Here is a 15,307-nt window from a genome sequence, read left to right as displayed (position 1 = left end):
AAAATAATATACCTGACCTAGCTCTTTCTAATAAACTAAACTTTAAAGGTCTCAAGAATAATCCGGGTCAGTAATTATCTAGTAAATTGCATTGGAGTCATATTTGAATAGCAAAATTTAAAAATCCGTTACTTGTGGTGGAAACTTGTAGAATAAACTGGTTTAACATTCTTGTTATGGAACACAATGGCGATCTTTGTCATCTCAAAAAGCCTAGATTTGTAATAGGGATTTGTGCATAGCAAAGTCTCTTTAATGTCCTACTGTAGATAGTGTATATTTTCTTTGCATGGTATGTAAATGTTAAGAGGGCTGTGAACTGGTGTGACCCTCAACTAACATAAATGTGCTATGATGTTATCTTTTCAAAAAGAAAAAAGGTATTTTTCCTCACAGAGGCTATAATTGTACAGCTGTCTGTTACAGGGAAAAGCTCTGCTATCTAGGATCTTTTGGTAGAATGCTTTCAATCCAGAATGATTTATGTGATTATTAATTGAATTTTATTTTTACTTTTATTAACATTTAATGGAAAAATGAGGAAAACACTCCAAGTATTTAAAATTCATATTTTTCAGAACTTCCAATTTGCCAAGACGAATCTTTGATATAGTTTTAAATCTAGTATTTTGTGTATGAAAGCAGAAATATATTTTATAATCTGCACCCGAATTTGCTTGTAAAAAAAAAAGCAAAGTAGTAGAGATAGGCGGACTTGTGGATGTTCATTTCTGGTGGATTCAGTCGAACATTTAAAAAAAAGTTCAGTTCAGGTACCAGAACGGTACCCAAACTCAAACCCGAACCCTGACTCCATACAGATGAATTGGGGTCCCGAATATTCATTGTTTCCCACGCTATCATTTGCGTGACAGTGGGGGAAATACGGGCTCTGATCGGTGGTAAGATCATTATCACCGGCCAAAAGCGCTGCGGTTCCCGCACTGTTACTCACTCTTTCATTAGTGCATATATTTCACTTTATTAGCCATTGTGATTTCGCCTCTTGTCCTCTACACAATGTTATGTTTTTTAAAAATTTTTTTAATATATATGTAATTTTTTATTAAATTCTTTGTAAAATATTTGTTTCATCATTATTATATTGTTTGTTGTCATTTATGTCCTTTTTTGTGATACAATAAATTTGATATTTTTATCATGATTTTTTGTGAATGTCTTTTGTAAGAGATATATGGTTTAGATATTCAATTTTTATAGATAATTCTCTTTCAGTATATTCTTGGTATTTCTTTCTTATATCTACTATATAATTGTCTAATTCTGTCTGTCTGTCTGTCTGTAATGGAAATCCTGCCTTGCTGATTGGTCACAGCAGTTAGGTCGCGACCAATCAGCGACAGTTGCTTAGTGGTCACGGCAACACGGCTGCGCTTATTGTACAGGCACATTACAGCCGTTAAAGGCATCACTGCTGCGTCGCTCATTACACAGGCACTGTCCTGTACATATTCTGGAGTACAATACATTAGGTAACAGCAGAAAAGTGACTGCAGCTCTGGGTGTAACTGGAGTACCATACATTACGTAACAGCAGAAAAGTGACTGCAGCTCTGGGTGTAACTGGAGTACAGTACATTAGGTAAGATCTGAACAGTGACTGCAGCTCTGGCAGTAACAGGAGTATAATACATTAGGTAAGAGCAGAACGGTGACTGCAGCTCTGGGTGTAACTGGACTACAATACATTAGGTAAAAGCAGAACAGTGACAGCAGCTCTGGCTGTAACTGGAGTACACTACATTAGGTAACAGCAGAACAGTGACTGCAGCTCTGGCTGTAACTGGAGTACAATACATTAAGTAACAGCAGAACAGTGACAGCAGCTCCGGGTGTAACATGAGTATAATACACTAGATGGTGGCCTGATTCTATCGTATCGGGTAGTTTAGAGTCTCTGTTAAAATAAAAAATAGTTATGTACTCACCTTCCGACGGCCCCCGGACTCTGTCCCGCCTCTCTCACCACGCTCCCGGCATCTTCCGGTCCCAGTAATGATTAGCGAGAAGGGCCGGAGATGATGTCACTCTTGCGAGAACGCGACGTCATCAGCAGTGTTTTGCACAAAGCATTACTGGGACCGGAAGATGCCGGGAGCGTGGTGAGAGGAGGGACAGAGTCCGGGAGCCGTCGGAAGGTGAGTATATCACTATTTTTCATTTTAACAGAGACTCTAGAATACCCGATGCGATAGAATCAGGCCACCATCTAGTAGGGTAATAATTCTCTGATGACAGCACTACTCTCATCATTCGACACCTGCTCTCGTAGATAGCAGTGAGAGCAGGCAAGGCTAATGAGAGTACTTATAAGCTGGCACCTGTGCAACAAATAAATACATTTAAAAAAAATGGTGTGGGTTCCCCTCTATTTTTGATAACTAGCGCAGGTAAAGCTGACAGCTGTGGGCTGCAACCCTCAGCTTTATGTTGGCTGGTTATCAAAAATAGGTGTCCCCACACCATAGTTTTTAAATATTTAAATAATGTAAAAAAAACAAAGTGTGGTGCCCCATATTTTTTGAAAACCAGCCAAGCTAAAGCAGACAGCTGGGTGCTTATATTCTCAGACTGGGAAGAGGCCATGGATATTGGCCCTTCCCAGCCTAAAAATAGCAGCTCATAGCTGCCCCAGAAAAGACACATCTATTATATGTGCCAATTCTGGGGCTTTGCCCAGCTCTTCCCACTTGCCCTGGTGTGGTGGCAAGTGGGGTAATAGGTTTGGAGTTGATTTTTTTGGTTTACTGCTGCTGACATTCATCCCAGGGATTAGTAATGGAGAGGTGTCTATAAGACACCCCATTACTAACCCCATTGTCAGATTGTAATATACATGCAGCAAGAATAAAGGCCTTTATTTTAAATAAAAACTCCCCACCATCTTTTACATATTAATTAACAAAAAATAGAAAAGCAAAGTTATTGTCACCCGATTGATGCCCAAGTCCCACTGTAAAAAATCCAAAAATAATAAAACACCATATTACTCACCAGTATGACGATAATACATCAATGCCCATGTCCTCTGTAAAAGACAAAAATTAATGAAACACTATATTCCTCACTTGTCTGACAATAATCCATTAATGACCATGTCCTCCCATGGCAATCTGAATGATTTGGAGAGCAGCCACATCAGTGATGCGACCGCTCCCCATGCCAGCCAGAAAACACTGAGACAGGAGCGTGGTCATTAATGGCATTTCCTTTATATATAATATAAAGGAAATGTTGCTAAATATAAAATCATAAAAATTGAGAATCATTGGTGATGGATATCTTTAAATAAGTTAGAAGGCGATTAAAATAACAAGCTTTAGGCATCTTCATCAAGCATGGTTTATCACAATACCTGAAGAGTCACATATTGTGACGCCTAGGAGAGGCGAGCTTCCGGGAGTGGACCCTCTGGGTTGTGGCACTGAACCTTCCCTGGGTGAGCTAACCAGGTGAACCCAACCCCTATACAGGGATTGTTTGGGGCAGGCCCAGGGGGTTCAGTTACCTCGACAGCTGGTGCCAAGAGGGACTGCTTGTAGAGAAGCAGAGGGACGAAAACGGATAGGACTGACGGGACAGCCGCAGGCAGGGTTGCAAGGAGACTGGAGCCAAGAAGACTGAACAGGCACAGAGAATCCGGGGAGAAGGGGTAGAGCCCTGGATGACTGCAGGGAACACTGGGAGAAGCACCCAAGGCACCGGGGAACGAGTCCAGGGAAGAGACAGGGTCCTCAGAGCTGAAACCAGAGTCAGAGGGACCACCAGAGCAGGACAGGAACAAGGGACCCGGAGACAGGGAGAGCGAGGGAATGCAGGAGACAAAGCAACAATAGGGTTAACATGTGACACCAGGCATGTACACGCCGAGAGGGCCTAAGCATGGGTTCGCATAGCACACACAATAATCAGGCGCCTCCACTAAGGGAGGGCGGCCTGATATACCCGGTTAGAGAATCCCATAAGACCAGCTGCACTTCTGGGTCAAGCGCCGCGATAGATAAAGAGCCGGCAGAGCGTGCGGCTGTGGCCTAAGGTGCATGCGCAGATCTGCCGCCGGCTGTGAGACCGACAGGGCAGGAGGGACACACCGTGACCCCCGACCAGCAAGATGCCGAGGTGCCGAAATGGAGAGGTAAGTATTGGGAAGCAGAGGGGCTGCGGCAGCTGCGGTTATGACAGGAGGGGCTGCGGTGGCTGCGGTCATGACACATATTGATACACAAAGGGGCTTAAAAGGATATTGAAGAGACATAAGTAGTCTCAACTGCTTATTATTTGTCATCATACTTTCAGTTATCAACCAGTGAGGACTCCAAGTTTTTATTTCTCTGCTTACTGGCTAACAGGATACAAAACCATGATGTAATTTATCCTGTAATATTACAAAAACACAGAATGTAATGAATATATGTGCTAGTTTTCAAATTGCATTTACTAGTAAATTTCCTTGTTCTTCCCTTCATTGGTATGACATGGTGAAATTCTATCCTTAGAGTCAGTGTACTACATTCCTTTAACCAGAAGTCACCAAAAGGACAAGCAGTCTAAGAATCCATAAAAAGCAATATTTTATTAGTAATACATATAAAATTGTAACAAATGGACACTACAGTGCATGGAATGTGGGAACAGTATAAATGGACGTGCACAGTGGTAAAGAGGACCAAGTACACTGTGAACACAGCACCAGGAAAAATATATATATTGCTCAGTATGTAACATAGTAACTACATAGCCTTAATACAAAGTCAGGAGGACGTACTATGGATGCATATGTCCATGATTGCATTACAATGATAGCACATAGCAAATGCTGCTGCCTATAGTTAGACTACCGCAATTTCCTGACACAGTAAAAAGAAGAGGCTATTGCAGAGCTTAATGCTCAAAATAAGTGCCATACCCGCTGGATCATAGCAGTTACAGCATAATTACCTGGGAGCAGTGGAAACAGTGAAATTGGTCCTGTCCCCGACGCGCGTTTCAGAGCCAGCAGCTCCTTCCTCAGGTGGCGTGGTAGATGGGCGCAAACACCAGGTCCCCTGAGGAAGGAGCTGCTGGCTCCGAAACGCGCATCAGGGACAGGACCAATTTCAATGTTTCCACTGGGCCCAGGTAATTATGCTGTAATTGCTATGATCCAGCGGGTTTGGCACTTATTTTGAGCATTAAGCTCCGCAATAGCCTCTTCTTTTTACTGTGTCAGGAAATTGCAGTAGTCTAACTATAGGCAGCAGCATTTGCTATGTGCTATCATTGTAATGCACTCATGGATATATGCATCCATAGTACGATCTCCTGACTTTGTATTAAGGCTATGTAGTTACTTTGTTACATACTGAGCAATATATATTTTTTTCCTGGTGCTGTGTTCACAGTGTACTTGGTCCTCTTTACCACTGTGCACGTCCATTTATACTGTTCCCCCATTCCATGCACTGTAGTGTCCATTTGTTACAATTTTATATGTATTACTAACAAAATATTGCTTTTTATGGATTCTTAGACTGCTTGTCCTTTTGGTGATTTCTAGTAAATGTGCAGTTATCCTGCTTAGTCCTGTTTCAAATGTGTGGGATTTCAATTTAATGATTAATTTTTTGATCTATTTGGCCATGTGATTTTTTAATATCCTTGGCTTCCACATTTAACATGTCTATTACCCATTTATTCTATTCTTTTAACCAGGCATAGACTGTGCAGCATGTGGGATGACTTCACTGATGATGTGGCACTTTGATGCATAGCACAAACCTAAGTGTGCACGCCTCTAGTTTTAGTCTGGACATACAACTGTGATAAGAGCTGAACAGAAACAGTTAATCTCATGTTTCAGGGTGCTTACACTGTCTTGTTTTTGGAAAGATCGCTGTCTGATGCTGCTAGGGTCCTTCTATGGAGGAAACAAATACATGGCACATGGCAAATTAACTTTATTCTGATTATTACAGTAAAAAGTGGGAATAAAATGTGGTATACAGACTTGCTATGCTTAGGAAAACAAGCAATGTAACCAGAATCTGATAATCTCTCTAGGATTCATCATGCCATTTATGCATATACTAGATTATGGCCCGATGCTATTGCATCGGGAGGATGCGATAGCATCACACCTCTTGCCATGTTAACCCTCAACACACACACTCCTCAACACACACTCCTCTCACCTTTCACCATCTCCACTCACTCTTTCACTCCACATATGACCCCTTCTCTCACTCCGTCTCTCATACTCACGCCGTCATCGCCGCTGCTCCACGATCCCCGACATCTTCTTCCGCCGGCGCCATCCTGGATCCAGACGTTGTCCACGCCGGCGACATGTTCTTGTGGCGACGCCATCTTGAGTATCGTGAAATCCCGCGATAGTCAAGATAGCGTCGCCGGAAGAACATGTCGCCGGCATGGACGACGTCGGGATCCAAAATGGCGTCGGCGAAATCTCGCGAGTTTTCGCCGACGCCATTTTGGATCCCGACGTCGTCCTCGCCGGCGACATGTTCTTGCGGCGACGCCATCTTGACTATCGCGGGATTTCGCCGATCCAAAATGGCGTCGCCGCAAGAACATGTCGCCGGCGTGGACGACATCGGGATCCAAAATGGCGTCGGCGTAATCTCGCGAGATTTCGCCGACGCCATCTTTTTGGATCCCGAGTCGTCCACGCCAGCGACATGTTCTTGCGGCGACGCCATCTTGAATCTCGCGGGATTTCACGAAATCCAAGATGGCGTCGCCGCAAGAACATGTCGGCAGCCTGGAGAACGTCTGGATCCAGGATCACGGCGGCGGAGGAAGATGTCGGGGCAGCGACGATGACGGTGTGAGTATGAGAAACGGAGTGAGAGAAAGGAACGTATGTGGAGTGAAAGAGTGAGTGGACGTGAGTGGAGGTGAAAGGTGAGAGGAGTGTGTGTTGAGGCGGTGTGGTGTGTTGAGGGTTAACATGTGCGTGTGTGTGTGGTGACGTCACCGGTTACAACTGGACGGAAGTTGTTACAACCAGAAGCTGCTTAGGGCATTTATTATTATAGATGATGAGGAAGAAGCCGTCTGTTGTTGGCGGTGATGGCGTGTAGAGGCTTCTTCAGCCAATGTAATAGATTTAGAGTTAGGGGATTCGTGTGTGAGACGACGGCGTTTATAAGCCTTAATCTTGTCAAGTCGATGCTGTTTTTCCTCAGGAGTCTCATTAGCACGGCGTTGTTTTTGTCGTAGTGCTAAAGCTGCTTTCCTTTCACTGGCATTGGCATACTGTGCATCGGTATTGAATGGTGGTATTGATAGGGCAGAAACAGATTGCTGATTAGTTATGTCAGTGAACGGCATATGGGATGAAGTGTAGCAGTAAATTGTTCCACATGCTGATGTGGAAGCATCCTGTTGTGAGTCTAATAATAATGATGAGGAAGAGGCCGTCTGTTGTCGGCGGTGACGGCGTGCAGAGGCTTCTTCAGCCAATCTTATGGATTTAGAGTTAGGGGATTCGTGTGTAAGGCGACGGCGTTTATAAGCCTTAATCTTCTCAAGGCGATGGTGTTTTTCCTCAGGAGTCTCATTAGCACGGCGTTGTTTTTGTCATAGTGCTAAAGCTGCTTTCCTTTCACTGGCATTGGCATACTTTTTGTTATGACTCATGTTGGCACAGGTAAAGGAGTCTATTTGGCAGTTATCTGGCAGTGAAGAAGGCGTCCTGGAGTATTGTAGAGTAAACAGATACTAATTGACCCTGTAATTGCCCAGCAGTAGTTATGAAGTGGTAGTGGCAAATTGGCCCTGTAGTTAGACACCAGCAGAGGAGCAAGGCAGCAGTAGTTATGGCGGTAGAGGCAAATTGGCCCTGTAATTAGACACCGGCAGAGGAGCAAGGCAGCAGTAGTTATGGTGGTAGAGGCAAATTGGCCCTGTAATTAGACACCGGCAGAGGAGCAAGGCAGCAGTAGTTATGGCGGTAGAGGAAAATTGGCCCTGTAATTAGACACAGGCAGTGAACAGTCAGAGGAGCAAGGCAGCAGTACTTATGGCGGTAGAGGCAAATTGGCCCTGTAATTAGACACCGGCAGAGGAGCAAGGCAGCAGTAGTTATGGCGGTGTAGGCAAATTGGCCCTGTAATTAGACACCAGCAGAGGAGCAATGCAGCAGTAGTTATGGCGGTAGAGGCAAATTGATCCTGTAATTAGACACCGGCAGAGGAGCAAGGCAGCAGTAGTTATGGCGGTAGAGGCAAATTGATCCTGTAATTAGACACCGGCAGAGGAGCAAGGCAGCAGTAGTTATGGCGGTATTGGCAAATTGGCCCTGTAATTAGACACCAGCAGAGGAGCAATGCAGCAGTAGTTATGGCGGTAGAGGCAAATTGATCCTGTAATTAGACACCGGCAGAGGAGCAAGGCAGCAGTAGTTATGGCGGTAGAGGCAAATTAGCCCTGTAATTAGACACCGGCAGAGGAGCAAGGCAGCAGTAGTTATGGCGGTAGAGGCAAATTGATCCTGTAATTAGACACCGGCAGAGGAGCAATGCAGCAGTAGTTATGGTGGTAGAGGCAAATTAGCCCTGTATTTAGACACCGGCAGAGGAGCAAGGCAGCAGTAGTTATGGCGGTATAGGCAAATTGGCCCTGTAATTAGACACCGGCAGAGGAGCAATGCAGCAGTAGTTATGGCGGTATAGGCAAATTGGCCCTGTAATTAGACACCGGCAGAGGAGCAAGGCAGCAGTGGTTATGGCGGTATAGGCAAATTAGCCCTGTAATTAGACACCGGCAGAGGAGCAAGGCAGCAGTAGTTATGGCGGTAGAGGCAAATTAGCCCTGTAATTAGACACCGGCAGAGGAGCAAGGCAGCAGTAGTTATGGCGGTAGAGGCAAATTAGCCCTGTAATTAGACACCGGCAGAGGAGCAAGTCAGCAGTAGTTATGGCGGTAGAGGCAAATTAGCCCTGTAATTAGACACCGGCAGAGTAGCAAGGTAGCAATAGTTATGGCAGTATAGGCAAATTGGCCCTGTAATTAGACACCGGCAGTAAACAGGCATAGGACCAAGGCAGCAGTAGTTATGGTGGTACAGGCAATGCCAAGCGTCCGCACAGCAAGTCGGCGTGAGGTAAATGACGCAATTTCACGAATGCAAGATGGCGTCGGCTAAATCTCGCGAGATTTCGCCGACGTCGTTAAGGCTGTGTGCACACGCTGCAGATTAGGTGCGGATGCATCCGTGCGGATTTTGTAAAATCCGCAGGTGAAACCGCAGGTCAAAAGACCTGCGGTTTTACCTGCGGATTGCTCTGCGGTTTTGCCCTGCGGTTTTTCATCTCCTCAATAGAGGAGATGGCAAACCGCATGAGAATCCGCAGAAAGAATTGACATGTCAATTCTTTCTGCGGATTGAAAACCGCAGATAATCCGCGCGGAAAATTCCGCACCGTCTGCACTGCGGTTTTTGATTCCTATAGGGAATCATGGTACTGTACACCGCAGCAAAAACTGCTGCGGGTCCGCAGCGGCCAAAACTGCTGCAGAACCGCAGCAAAATCCGCAGCGTGTGCACACAGTCTCACACCTCTTGCCATGTTAACCCTCAACACACCACACCGCCTCAACACACACTCCTCTCACCTTTCACCTCCACTCATGTCCACTCACTCTTTCACTCCACATACGTTCCTTTCTCTCACTCCGTTTCTCATACTCACACCGTCATCGTCGCTGCCCCGACATCTTCCTCCGCCGCCGCGATCCAGGATCCAGACGTTCTCCAGGCCGCCGACATGTTCTTGCGGGACGCCATCTTGGATTTCGTGAAGTCCCGCGATATTCAAGATGGCGTCGCCGCAACAACATGTCGCTGGCATGGGCGACATCGGGATCCAAAATGGCGTCGGCGTAATCTCGCGAGATTTCGCCGACGCCATCTTTTTGGATGCCGATGTCGGCGGCCTGGAGAACGTCTGGATCCTGGATCGCGGCGGCGGAGGAAGATGTCGGGGCAGCGACGATGACGGTGTGAGTATGAGAAACGGAGTGAGAGAAAGGAACGTATGTGGAGTGAAAGAGTGAGTGGACATGAGTGGAGGTGAAAGGTGAGAGGAGTGTGTGTTGAGGCGGTGTGGTGTGTTGAGGGTTAACGAGCGTGTGTGTGTGGTGACGTCACCGGTTACAACTGGACGGAAGTTGTTACAACCGGAAGCTGGTTAGGACATTTATTATTATAGATATACAAATAGGTGCGTGGATTTCAGAAAACAAATGATTGATTCTTAATTGGGAAGGATGACATGATAAGTAAATTAATCATTTTATAAGTCCTATATAAGGGAACATTTTTTTCTGTTTATTTTATTTACTCTTAACTCCTTAAGCCCCCGTCACACGCAGCGATCTCACTAGCGAGATCGCTGCTGAGGCACAAGCTTTGTGACGCAACAGCGATCTCGCCAGCGAGATCGCTGTGTGTGACACTTCTCAGCGACCGGCCCCCCTGCCGTGTATCGCTGATCGTCCTCGAATGGCCTGGACATTTTTTTGATCGCTGGTCTCCCGCTGGCCAGCACGCATCGCTGCTTGTGGTAGGCGGGAGACCAGCGATCAGCGAGCTGGAGCGGGTAACCAAGGTAAACATCAGGTTTCTAAGCACCGCGCGGTGCTTAGAAACCCGATGTGTACCTTGGTTACCAGCTCCCTGCACCAGCGCGCTGGTATCTTAACGTACACTGCGGGTAACTAAGCTTGTTACCCGCGTCGTCGCTGGTCCTGATCGCTGGTGAAGCTGCCTGTTTGGCAGCTCACCAGCGATCATGTAGCGACACACCAGCGATCCTGACAAGTTTATATCGTTGTCGGGATCGCTGGTGAGTCGCTATGTGTGACAGGGCCTTTAGTGACCGAGCCAATTTTGACCTTAATGACCAGGCCAATTTTTACAATTCTGATCACTGTCACTTTATGAGGTTATAGCTCTGGAACGCTGGAAAGAATTCCACTGATTCTAAGACTGTTTTTAAGTGACATATTGTAATTCATGTTAGAGGTAAAATTTCTTTTCTATGATGTGTTTATTTATGAAAAAAAGGAAACTTGGCAACATTCATTTCAGACAAAATAGTTAATAAATAACATTTCCCACATGTCAACTTTACTTCAGCACAAGTTTGAAAAAAAAAGTTATTAGGGTAAAAATGTAACATAGTAACATAGTTATTAAGGTTGAAGGAAGACTTTAAGTCCATCTAGTTCAATGCATATTCTATCCTAACTTGCCCTAACATGTTGATCCAGAGGAAGGCAAAAAAAACCCATGTGGCAAACAGTAAGCTTCACATTGGGGAAAAAAATTCCTTCCCGACTCCACATACGGCAATCAGACTAGCTCCCTAGATCAACACAATATTAAGGAAACTAGTGTATATACCCTGTAATATTATACTTTTCAAGAAAGGCATCCAGACCCTTCTTAAATTTTAGTAGGGAATCACTCATTACAACATCATATGGCAGAAAGTTCCATAGTCTCACTGCTCTTACAGTAAAGAATCCGCATCAGTGAGTATGCTTAAACCTTCTTTCCTCCAGACATAGAGGATTCCCCCTTGTCCCCGTCACAGGTCTAAGAGTAAAAATATCATTAGAAAGGTCTTTGTATTGTCCCCGCATATATTTATACATTTGACCAGCAATTTCTCATTTTTCCAACAAAATTGACAAAACCATTTTTTTAGGGACCACCTCACATTTTAAGAGACTTTGGGGGGTCAATATGACATAAAATACCCAAAACTGACACCATTCTAAAAACTGCACCACTCAAGGTGCACAAAACCACATTCCAGAAGTTAATTAACCCTTCAGGTGCTTCACGAGAACTAAAGCAGTGTAGAAGGAAAAAATTAACATTTAACTTTTTTCACAAAAAATTACTTTAGACCCAAACTTTTTTATTTTCACAAGGGTATCAGGAGAAAATGGACCACAAAATTTGTTGTGCAATTTCTCCTGAGTATGCCGATACTTTGTATGTGGGGGGAAAGCCACTGTTTGGGCGCATGGCAGGGATCAGAATGGAGGTAGCACCATTTGACTTTTTGAACGCAAAATTGGCTGGAATCAATGACGGGTGGCATGTCTTGTTTGGAGACCCCACTGATGTACCTAAACAGTGTAAACCCCCAATTCTAACTCCAACCCTAACACAGCACTAACCCCAACCCCAACACACCCCTAACCCTAATCCCAACCCTAACCACAACCCTAACCCCAACACAACCTTACACCAACACAACCCTAACCCCAACACAACCTTAACGCCAACACAACCCTAACCCCAACACAACCTTAACACCAACACAACCCTAACCCCTACACAACCCTAACCCTAGCACCAAACCTAACCCCAACCATAACTTTAGCCCCAACCCTAACCCTCACCCAATCCTAACCCTAGCTCTAACACTAACCCTAGCCCCAACCCTAACCCTAGACCAACCCTATCACTAGCTGTAACCCCAACCCTAACCCTAGCCCCAATCTTAACCCTAACTGCAAAGTATGGAAAAAAACCTTTTTTTATTTTATTATTTTTACTTAACTAAAGGGGTGACAAAGGGAGGTTTGATTTGCTATCTTGATCACTGTGATAGACACTAGACATGATCAAAATTAATCAATAGGAAAACTTTCCTATTGTTGCCAGGTATCGGCTGGCAGATCTCGGCGGGTGCTCTGCAAATGCGCCTGCCATTTTGTTCCAGGAAGAAGACGCGGAAGGCCAGGTAATGGAGCCGAAGAGACCAGAATGGCAGAGGTACCAGGGGGGCTCAGGGGACCCCATTTCTCTTTCCTCTGGTATGCTAGATCATATCAGAGGAGAGAAATGATGGTGAAATCTGAATTTTTTGTGCTATACCCTTATTTTTCAGTGCCATTAAAAAGTAGCGCTGAGGAATAAGGCCCCTTAACTGCTGCCGTTAAAAGGCATATTGGTGGTCTTTAAGGGGCTAAAAAGAAACTGTCAGCACAATTTTGGAATAGAAAGTAAAGATATGGCTGTACTGGCACTGTAATGCTGATTACATGGATACCTTTGATGAAGAAATCCTTTTGTGGTCCTTCTTTAATCAGCATTTGAAGTTTTCTGCTATTTAGATTTCGGTGTACAGAGGCCAGACTGCGCATTGGGTCTTCTCCTCCCTGTCTGTGATTCCCATCCGCCTGCCTCCAGTCTTTGGTTTTTCAATGACCTGCTTTCTCTGTTTATAATGTCCTAATTAATTTAGGGTAGGGACTCGTAAGTGTGGGGACCCTTGACACATGTTACCAGCTTACATATTTTGGCCAAAATATCAACTAATACCTCACTATTTTTGTATTGTTTGCACTATATTTTTCAGGGTGCAGCCAAGCTCAAACACGTCTGGTCTCGCATGAGGGGTGTTCACATTGTGATGCATTGAGAGTGTGCTGGCCAGCCTGCCTAATGGAAAAGTAGGGGCATGACTAATAGGATGTGAACCAGACACTATGCAGCACCCTTGTGTGAACAATGCCCTATGTGGGCCTTTATTGTGCAATTGTATACTGGGCAGTCACCCCCTCCAGTAGGTTAAGAGTGGCAGATGATCTGGTATTTTGCACCTGTGTTGCTAACATCTTGCTTTATGGGCTGGCTGCACCCTGTAGTGCATTTGTTCCATGATCTAGGCAGGTAAGTGTGGCTGCCTTTTTGTCTGCTGTTTAAATTGAATTTTTGGAGACTTTGAGTTTACTTTACTGGCTTTGCTAATTAGTTTAGTGTAGAAACTCGTAAGCATGGGGACCCTTGGCATGGGTTACAAGCTTACATATTTTGGCAAAAATATCAACTAATACCTCACTATTTTTGTATTTTTGCATTCAATTTTTCAGGGTACAGCCAAGCCCAGACACGACTTGTCTCACCTGAGGAGTGTCCACACTGTGATGCATTGAGAGTGTGCTGGCCAGCCCACCTAATCAAAAAGTAGGGGCATGACTAATAGGCTGTGAACCAGACACTATGCAGTACCCTTGCGTGAACAATGCCCTATTGTGCAATTGCATACTGGGCAGTCACCCCCTAGGTGTAGAGTGGCTGTTGATCTGGTATTTTGCACCTGTTTTGCTAACATCTTGCTTTATGGGCTGGCTGCACCTTGTAGTGCATTTGTTCCATGATCTGGGCATGTAAGTGATGCTGCCTTTTGTCTGCTATTTAAATTTAGTTTTTGGAGACTTTGAGTCTTCTTTAGTGGCTTTGCTAATTAGTTTAATGTCCTTTTTCAACAAAGAAGGCTTCATCATCCTTGTTACTGTTATGTATTTTAAGAGCTTTCTCTTTTTTTTGCAGGATTTCAACTACATTGGTTCAGGTGGACGTCAGACAGGTATGAAATCAACTTCTTTAATAAAATGTGGAAATTAGTGATGGTATTAGGAAACCATTCTTGTACTGTGAAGAGCTTGTTTTTGTGAAAAGCAGATCATACAATGTATGTTGCCTCAGAAGGCCACAAGATGTTATTTTTATGGAGTGAAGGAAGCAATTTGGTTTCAAAATTTAAAAATATGCATGGAGCTAACATATCTTTTCACATCTACTTTTTAAAGGGATTTGGCACATTTATTAGATTATCTCTGTTCAGGAACTTTTTTAACACATCCAATTGTGGAAATTATTATTAATCCAAGATCTTTTGATTGAAATGTACTTTGTTAGTTGGAAAACCCATTTAGTAGATGCAGTTCATTGTATTTGTCAGGAACACCGCACTGTACTTGCTCCTGAGTGTCAGGATCCTGTCAGCGCTGGCGTGCAGCCTCCGCTGAGCAGGGACTCACCCGCACTGTAGGGGTACCGGGGTCAGGTACAGCCAGAAAGTACCGATGCACAGGACCTGAGGATGCTGAAGTTTAGCAAGCAGACACGGGACCTACGGTCATGTGACTGCAAGGGGGCGGGGCTTAGCATCCTGCTTAGTGAGATGGAAAGACACTATACAGAATTACTCAGAGTCAGGCAAAACGGGGTTCATACACAGAGATAGCCGTAACGTACCAAGGATGAGACAGAGCGGATAGTCAGGGCCAAGCAGCAGTCAAAACCAAACAGACATAGAAGGTACCAAGCAGAATCCAAAGCAATATCCAGAGAACAGACCGAGTCATACACAGATTATCAAGCAACCAGAACACAGCAAAAACACACTCAGGGGTCACCACACTATGCCAAGGGCAAGAGTATAACTGACAGGGATGGGAGCGTCCTGAGGCTATA

This window comes from Dendrobates tinctorius, unplaced genomic scaffold (assembly GCF_039654945.1).
Source record: "Dendrobates tinctorius isolate UK_male_01 unplaced genomic scaffold, ASM3965494v1 ptg000292l, whole genome shotgun sequence".
Classification (NCBI taxonomy): domain Eukaryota; kingdom Metazoa; phylum Chordata; class Amphibia; order Anura; family Dendrobatidae; genus Dendrobates; species Dendrobates tinctorius.
Note: the sequence above shows the minus strand (reverse complement) of the source record.